The 10,034-nt window shown below is 33.4% G+C and overlaps 1 protein-coding gene across 1 annotated transcript in view; it reads left to right on the forward strand.

The window, feature by feature from the left end:
- The window catches only part of LOC115876791 (radial spoke head protein 3 homolog), a 48,679-nt gene extending 41,687 nt beyond the window's left edge, over positions 1–6,992 (forward strand). The window contains exon 11 of the mRNA XM_030892730.1: positions 6,828–6,992. The gene's annotated coding sequence lies outside the window, so the exon portion shown is untranslated. The remainder of the gene's footprint in view (positions 1–6,827) is intronic.
- The last annotated feature ends 3,042 nt before the right edge of the window (positions 6,993–10,034 follow it).

Here is a 10,034-nt window from a genome sequence, read left to right on the forward strand (position 1 = left end):
GTATTTAAAAAAATTAAGTTGGCCTCTGTATCTCACAAATTATCAGCTAATTTAGAAATCTAAAAATACTATCAGATAGCCCTAGTAAAGTGGCTATGAGAATGTGCAATTAGTTTTTTGATTTTCTAAAAAGTAACGAGGAAAAAATAAAATTGATTTTTAAAAAAATCAATTGATTTTTCCAAAAAACTCAGCAATCCTTGAAATTTTTAAAACTTTTTTGATAGCATCTTGGTGAACATCCCAAAACGCAACTTTGCCCCAATTTAACCATGTTCGTATCTATTACAGTTACCGAGGAACCAATGCTCTTACCCCGAATTTGTAGCACCCTGTATATTATTTTTTTATTAGATGGAGTGTTAAAAAATAACATTTTTGTATTTAAAGTATTTCAAAATTTTTGGTGGTTTCACAGATACACGTATTATTATTTCATATGGCTCTTTCAACGGTAAAATGCGAGAATAAAATCATTGGGTGGCTTTCATAAAAATTTACTGTGGAAAATACAATATGAAATATTAAACCGCGAATATGTGCGATACCATTAAACATTTTTAAATATTCTAAAAAAATGTTAATTTTTTAATTCTTCATCTATTGAAAAAATAATATACAATATATCTGTTACGGTTAAAGTCCGATGTCCGGTTAATGTCGACATTAATGTTTGGGTTTGTTTTTGGTTGTTTTGTGTTATTCTCGAGATTAACCGGGTAATGTCGATATTAACCGAATATCGGACCTTAACCGTAACATATCCATTTAAAAAAAACGAAGAGAAATTATTTTATATTTTCAGAAAATTTGGCGTATAATTTTGAACATCCTGTAAATTTACTATTACCATATTTATAGCAAAGTAAGTACAGACCATCTAAAGTAAATACCTAATATATTTTTACATTTCAGGACAGTTCTTGTATTTTTAATAATATCTTTAAGAAAGGCTTAAAATGTATAGTTTTTATTTATTTATTAATATCTCTGAAACTATCGAAATATTAATGTTATTATTTATTAATATTAATATCATTTAAAAAAATCATCCCGATCCATTCACACTTTTTTGAGCTACCCTGCCGTAGAACTTAAAATAACACATACTTTAGATTGGCACACAAAAATTCCTAAGTTTTTTATTCTAGTAGCTACAGATGCCCGACGTACTTTTGCCGGACCCTGTCTATATGTATATACCTATAAAAATATTTTTAAAATGTTCGCTTCCCTGCATATTTTGAAATGGCGTAAAAACCACCGTAAAAACTAAAAAAAAACATTGATACGCCATGTCACCTTGTCTAAAAAGTAGATATTTTAAATTTTTAATGTTTTTTTAGTTACAACATACATTAGATATGTTATCTCGATTTATTTATATTTGCAATTTTTATTTCTATATTATCAGCAGAAAATTTGCCATTATACAGGGTGGTCCGAACTGTATTCCGGAAACTTCGGCAGCATATTCTGCAGATAAAAATAAGTAAAAAAGTTCGTATAAATGTATGTCCTAAAATGCTTAGTTTCAGGGATACAGGGTGTAGAAGTTTCATTTTTATTTCGATTTTTTCCAAATAATTTCTGAAGTAACGTCAATATTTGGATGAAAATTGGTGTTTGGAAGTTTTTTGACATGAGAAATTTGATTTTCATGTCAATATGACTCCTACTAGGAGAGGGCGCCACCTACATGCGTTTTAACTGTTTTGAAGCGTAATAACTTTTTGTTCGTACCTGTATAGAACTACCAAGAAAAAAAATATACATCTCTGTGATTTTTGAGGCAAAAAATATCTCTTTGTAAAAATCGCTACGAGCAACGGTTCTCAAGATATATTTAGAATGGAAATAATCAATACATGTCATTATTGACGAAAAATAAACACGTTGAATAGATAGTTATTTCACTGAAATAATAAATTTGGGAAATTTTTAGTTTTTTTTAATTAATGATAAATTTTTCTGCAAAAAATGATGATAAAACAGTTTGTGTTTGTGTGTGAACTTTTGGCACAAAAATATTTCAAATTTATGATTTCAGGCTAATAAGTCTATTTAGTCAAGATGTTTAATTAATGTCAATGATGACAGGTATTGATAATTTCGATTCCAAGTATCTTGAAAACTATTACTCTTAGCGATTTTTACCAAGAAACCTTTTTTAGGTAAAAAACGCCGTAAATGTATATTTTTTTACTTGGCAGTTTTATTCAGGTACGGACGAAAAGTTATTACTCTTCAAACCAGTTAAAAATATGTAAGTGGCTACTAGTAAAAGTCATATTGACAACAAAATCAAATTTTTCATGGCAAAAATCTCCCAGACAGCGATATTTTTTTATTATTTTTTAATCCAAATATTGACGTTACTTCAGAAATTATTTGGAAAAAATCGAAATAAAAATGAAACTTCTACACCCTTATCTCCGAAACCAAGCATTTTAAGATATACATTTATACGAACTTTTCTACTTATTTTTATCTGCAGAATATGCTGCCGAAGTTTCCGGAATACAGTTCGGACCACCCTGTATAATGTGTTTCACAGTACTTCTCAGTACAGTACTTATCCTGGTTTAATTCAAACTTCAGGTCCCCATTTTCTAGCACAAACCTATCCTATTATTCAATTACGATTTGAATCAATGCGGAATATGAAAAACCACCCCCATTTAAATAACAATCGAAGCGTTAAACAAAACCATACCGCATTCAGTATCTGCACCACCTAACCCTCCGCTCTCAATTTAAACGATATCTGAATAACAATATCTCGATATTAAAAACCAAAACAAAAACAGACAGATCAAGATTTAATAAAGCCCTCTATCGGTACACCCCACCGGAGGGTGGAATATTGCAAGCAGCAACCACCCCAGCCAAAGCGTGAATAAGCAGTAGGGTGTGGGCTTGTAAAGGGGGTAATTTGTCTCGCTGACACAGGTGTCCGCAGGCTATGGCTCATGTGGCTGCCGGTTCATGTCGGGTCCTAAAGTTTTCTGAAGACCAAAGGGAAATTTTGTAATACTGTATTATCTGAATGTAATATCCCTATAAGAACATAAAATTTTAAATAAATTCCAACAAAGCAGTTTTTCCTCTACTAAAAGTTTCTAGATCTCATGTACAGGGACGCGCCAAGTATTTTCGGCGCCGTCGTGCGAAATAAGGGTAGGCGCCTTTCTCCAATATTATAATATTAAGCCAAAATTTCCAATGACCAGCGGCGCGGCGCTCGACATTGATAGATAATATATTTTCACAACTGGCGTTCATGGATAAAAGTATTACTTAAATTTTATGTTAATTTGTTGATAAGTTCCAAAAATTGGTTTTATTATTTTTTAAAGTCAGTGACCGCTAGCGCCTTTAGGGCTTTGGCGCCGTCGTGCGCCGCACGACCTTGCCCATATGGACGGCGCGTCCCTGCTCATGTAAATATAATAAACGCCACGAATGTTTGGGAGTGATTCATCTCTTGATGAAGTTAGAATCGACACGCGCGCTATCATTTTTACATTAAAAACGTAAATGTTTACCGCAGACGTAGGTTTTTAAAAGCCCGGTCTAATCATCTGCCTGCGATCCTCCTACTTATTCTAAAATATTAGCGTGATTGACAAAGACTATACTATATCGCGTTTCTTTGATTGATTCGTTTTTGTGCGTCAGTCCATTGGTGTGCTTGCGGTGCGACCAATGGGGCATTCCATTTTATATTTATAACCAAATATATATGTTTTGACAAGACTTTGACAGTTAAAACAACAAATTACAACAGATTATATATTGATTATTATATGACTTGAAACACCACGGCACTGGAATTAAGTTTTATGTGACCTTGAACAGATTAGTTCACACACAGATTAGTTCATTGATCATTTATGTATCAAATTAAAACAATGATTTTCATTCTGTGCATGATGTTATAAGGTTGTATATGAAAAATTTGCCGCATTCGATATTGCCACGGTTCAAACAGTAGTAGCAGAAAAAAAAGTAGCAAAAAAAAACTTTATACGGGTTTGGCAATAGTGCATCAGGCATCTATTGTAGGTCTATTCCAAACACCGGAACACCGGTGTTGGGCTGACACCGGTGGCCAAATATGGGCTATCCGGTGTTACGGTGTCGACACCGACACCGGTGTTGATACCGACACCGGTGTTCATTTCGATACCGGTGTTCATCTCGATACCGGTTTTGGCTACGACACCGGTGTTTGGTAAACGGGTTAAATAAACCTGATAATAGTAATGCTATTGGTGATTATTTTTATCGTTTATTAAAGCGCACCGACTTTAACTTAAAACTTTTAAATTTAAATATATTTTTTTGTCAGACTAATCAGTAAAATAAAGTGGAAGCGTCTACTATAGCGAACAACTATAAAGGGAAAAATTGTTTAATCAAAAACAAACAGAAAACAAAACAAAACATGAAACAAAAATTGGTAGCTGTAAAATAAACTAAAAAATATTACATAAAAAAAACAAACAGCACTATCGACATCGACACCGGTGTTCATCGCCATACCAGTGTTGAGATAAACACCGGTGTTGTAGATGAACACCGGTGTCGGTGTTGACACCGGTACACCGACTGAAACACCGGTGGTTATCAACACCTAACACCGGTGTTCAAATCTCCACACCGAACAGGTCTAATCTGTTGTACCTCCTATAATAAAAAACTTAGGATGCTTTTATAAGTGCCAACCTAAAGTATGTGTTCAACCTAAAGGAATGCATTTCAGGAAAATATTTTAACCTCGATTTTAACGTTACTTTCAATGTGGTAGACAAAATCGAACCAAACACAACGTTTCGATCAGAAAACCGTTATCAATTGTAAACTAAAGTAATTCCTAAAACTACTGAGCTTTTATACTACAGCCAGGCATTCACTCGTGAAGAAGTTGGGTGCAGTCAACCGTAAGGTTATCCACTTAGAATTCCTGTATTAGTGCGTTTTATGAATAATTGCCATATCGTAGATATTTCCGTACTAGGATTGGTAAAGATGTTGTCATTGTTTGCAATTAAAACGGACTCTTTAAATTTACGATTTTTCCAATGAGGTTCTCTGTGGACAACCCCAGCTTCTAACCACTTGATATTGTGTTGTTTTGACCAAATATGATCCGCAATACATGACTTCTTGTTTCACCTTTTTGTACATGTTTTTTGTGCTCGTTAAAGGCGGCCACTGCGAGCGAAACTAAGCCAAGCGAAGATAAGATGTATAAAAATCAGCTCCCATACTTTTAAATGCATCAGCGGCCACTGGAGCGAAACTAAACGAAAATATATGAACGAAGATTCGAATCGTAGTTTAGTTTTGCTCATTTTAGTTCGTGACACCTCTGTCACGTCCAGCGAATTTTTCGTAGCGATTAGTTTTATGTGGTTTTATGATAGCAAAGATACAATACGAAAACGCAGCTAACTTAGCTGACCACTGAACGAAAATCGTTCCCAGTGGCCGATGAAACTTATTTTCGTTTAGTTACTGTTTGTTTTTATATTCTTAGCTTAGTTTAGTTACGCTCGCTGTGGCCGCCTGCCTTTAGGGTGGGTGCAACGACGTCCCTACCTACATCCCAACGTAATGCTGCTATTGAAACAAGACAATGATTTGTTTTTATATATAAAAACCAGCTGGTATGTTTGAACCACAGGATTGCAGGATGTCGTTGCAGCTACCCTAAGTCCTAAGTCGTACCTACATTTAGAGGACGTTTAGTCTCTCGAATATACGACTCACTGCATTCACAAGGATACATGACTCTTTCCCTTGTTTCAATGACTCCGGTCTTGTTTTTGTTAGGACACTTCTTAGAGTCGATCCAGATTTGAAGACAGTTTTAATTTTATACTTTTTAGCTATTCGTCTGATCTTTTCTGACATTCCTTTTACATATAGAATAGTCAAGAGAGAAAGAGCGTCCTCCTCAGATCATGGATTCATCGACCAATGAATCGGTTTTACAATTCGATATAATTTTGTATACAGACTTCTAGAGTAACCATTCTTAAGCAAATCCGTTTTAATATTATTTAATTCAACATTAAGGATGCTTGGTCACTGCATATCGTGGGCGTACAGCGAAAATCCACTAAGTCACATTTTTGGTTGAATTAGATTAAACACACCACTATGTCCAGTTTTTCACGGTCTTTAACATGAAAAACCAATTAAGTCCAATTTCGGCATCCTTATAATATAATATAAGGATGCCGATATTTTCGCTGTACGCCCACGATATGATATTTGCTCGATGACATAAAAAAAAGTTTTAACTATTCCTTTCTTAGCTTCAAAATGGTTAGATTGAAAATTGATAACGGTCAGTAATCCTTCTGGTTGAAACATTGTGTTAATAAAAAAATAAATAAAACACCCTGCGAGTGGATCGGGATGATTTTTTTTAATGGAATACCCTATAATATAATCTTAAGATATTATTAAATATGTTTCGTAGAGTTTCAAAAATATTAATAAATAAATTAATAAAAAAAGTGTTATCAGCGTATATTACCGTTGGTTGAAGAAATAAGTAGAGTGGGGAAATAAAATAATAATCACCAACCCAACCAACTTCTTTACTCTTTCTTTAATTTTATGATTGTAATATATCATGTCCGCTTAATTGAACCTTTTTTGCAATATTCCCTAGTTTGTTTGTATATCAACAAACCCATGCATTAATCTTGATTATTTCATATCTCAGTTGTATGAAGTAACTTTGAAAATACTCTAGTCATATTAAATGAAATGCCACACTAATAATTAATCTTTAATTTTTATTACAGGTTACAGCGAAGAGCCTTATGGAGCCTTTTAAAAGAGAATCTATATTTTAACAATATATTATTTTAGATATTTTTGAAGAACTATTAGAGAACGCACTTTTAATGTATAAAATTTTTATTTATATCTATTTTATTGTAAAATTTGTTGCTGAAAAAATAAAAGAAATATTGTTTAACATTTAACCTTTCACTAATAGTTTGCTGGAATGCAGGGAAATACGATTTTTACATAAAATACCGAGTGTACCAAAGTGGTTCTCCCCTACAACTATATTATTTTTTCAAATAAAAGAATGAGATTTGATATCTTAATAATATGACTTAAACCAGATCTGATTGACGTATTCAATTAGTTTTTGTCGCTTCCTGTTTCGCCGAAAAAAAAAATATATCCTTTTATTTTTAAATGGTATTATATATTTATTTAATTGAAAATGGCATTCTAGATTAAATGAAAAAATCTAATGTCAACTTGTGACACTTTCGATTAAAAGAAAGGATTTTAAATTACAGTCTAGAGTCTAGAGTGGCACGACAACAAATAAAACAACAATTTGACTCAACATACCTACCAAGTATGTGGTACCAAATTATTCGTAGAAAATATTTTTCCAAATATGCTAACAACCACCCTTATTCCATTTGAAAGAATTAAATTATGTTTAAAAATACGATTGAAGCATCTTTTGACCGTCAAGGAAATGACACGAAAAACAAACTATAAGGGGAATTGGAACAACTTTCGTTGCACGTCATCAATGACACCATGCGTCGTCTTATAGAGTTTGCTGGTGGTCGTATTATGATGTGCAACGAAAGTTATTTGAATTTCCCTATATCAATCTATTATTCCAAGGTACCCTCATTAAAAATTAGTTATTTTAACACAGCCATGGCACTCTAGATTAAGATTTAAAATACGATTTTTGAAGTGAAACGCGCGATGGGAGTAAAAATTCACGGCCGTGACACACGAGAGGCGTCAGGAAAAGTGGTAACGATGGGAGATTAAGACGGAGCGTCGTAACTCAAGCCCTATGTGAGCTAGGAAACTGAAACTCAGAATGTGGCCCCATCTTTTCAGTATATTTTGACGACGTTTCGTGCCCTACAAAACCCAACCATCAATGATTCAAATCAAAAAATCGTCCGATTTAAATGGAATTTGGTATGTCGATATCGAGGGGTGTCTCACTCGGGTAAAAAATGTACACGTACTGCCAAAATATCCTTCCACTGCTAAGCGACTGCCAATGACTATGAAGAAGACTGCCTATGACTGCCATGTAATTATTATAGGCGACTGCCGTAAGACTGCCAATGACTGCCATAAGACTGCCAATGACTACCAGTGACTGCCAAGAAAATGTACATGTAATTCCAATAGTGAGACACCCCTCGGTCGATATATCGGACCAAAGCCAATTTGACTGTGTACGACACGTATCACTGTGACAGTTTTGACGTCATAAACGTCAAAAGTTGATGTCATCCGATCGCGATCAAATTTTGATCGACGTTTCGTTTACATCTTCATCAGGATGGGACTAACGATTTGATATTGAAGAATAATGTGGGTCGATTTCGGCATAATTGGGGACGGGCTACAGAATGACGCCCTCGACGTTTCGAACTGATGCCTCTAAATGGATGAAATCATCAGGATTTGTCTTAATTATGGGTCGATTGGAACCAAACTCGTCACGTGGATAGAGGTACCCGAATGGAGTCAGACAGAGAGACGGGCAGATGGACAGACAGACAGATGAAAGTAAGAAGTTTCAGTTCAAATATTGGCACATAGTGCACACACAATTTTTTTTTGTTTCAAGCGAGAATGTGAAATGTTGACATATAATATGTTATTCTATTCAAAGTGTGATTTTCTATCCAATAAACTAAAAATCAAAAGTTGTAGTCATTTTCGATGGAACCGAAAGTGACAGAGACTAATTGAATACATCAATCAATCTCGATTTATGTCGTACTCTGGAAAAAAAATTATAGGGATGAGCAACTTTTGAAAAACACCCGGTATGTTTGTTACGGTTAAAATGGATACTTTTTCAAATTTTACAAACTAAAAACAATGTTTTTTTAAATCCTACAAATGTTATCTAATTATAAACCAAATAACAGTAATTAATTAATAAATAAAATTGATTATTTTATTTATTTTATATTATCTTTATTGGTTCACACTGATATAAAACTCTATAAACAAAATAATAAAAAACACTATATTTATGAAAATTACTGAAAAAATGCAGTAAACTGATAAAAATCGTACTCAAATAACAAATATAATAAATTATTCTCTTCAGATCTTTTAATTACTTTTATGATTCAGCTAACCTTGAATCGTCTTTAGCTTTATAATTCTAGCCAGATAAAATGAAATTTACAACAATAAACAGAGAACTATGGAAGGTTTATCTGATAAAATGGAAATTAGCCGCTGTGTTACGAAGCCAGTCGAGGGTCAACATATATCGCCCTAGTATTGACCAGAACTTGGATCTATGGATATAGAAAATTTTCCAACACGCAACACAAGAACTCAGACCTTTGAGATATATGGATTTTCTAATTTAAGGAATTCCCCTATACAATACTCATATAGCTTTCTCATTATTTTTAGTGACTCAGTCCAACAACACCCACAGTCCGGTAATAATATATTCTATATAAATTTAAGAGTTAAATTTTTTTGTACAAAAAAAAATCCAATTAATATTACTTCTAAAATTATAGTTCCATTAGAAGTCATTTTACACACCGGCACCGTTTTGAATCCGAAATACACCCACCGGCACGAAAAACGCCATCTTAAAATTCTGATGAATTTTTAAAGTTTTATATACCGAGTGCGTTTCAAAAGTGGCTCACCCCTATAACTTTTTTATTTCTTCAGATAAAAAAACGAGATTTGGTACGTTAGTATATGACATAAATTGGGATTGATTGACATATTCAATTGTTCTCGGTCACTTGCTGTTTCACCGGAAATGACTACAACTTTTGAAAATGACTACGTATTTTTTTACTTTATTCGATTGAAAATGACACTCTGAATCGAATGACATATCAAATATCCACTTCGGACATATCCGCATAAAAACAAATTGTATTTTAAACTTCAATCTAGAGTGCCATGATTGTGTTAGTCAAGGAGCCTTGGAAAATAGATTTGATCGTCTAATGTTT

The sequence above is a fragment of the Sitophilus oryzae genome, unplaced genomic scaffold, assembly GCF_002938485.1.
Source record: "Sitophilus oryzae breed Bouriz unplaced genomic scaffold, Soryzae_2.0 scaffold_1059_pilon_pilon, whole genome shotgun sequence".
In the NCBI taxonomy this organism is placed as follows: domain Eukaryota; kingdom Metazoa; phylum Arthropoda; class Insecta; order Coleoptera; family Curculionidae; genus Sitophilus; species Sitophilus oryzae.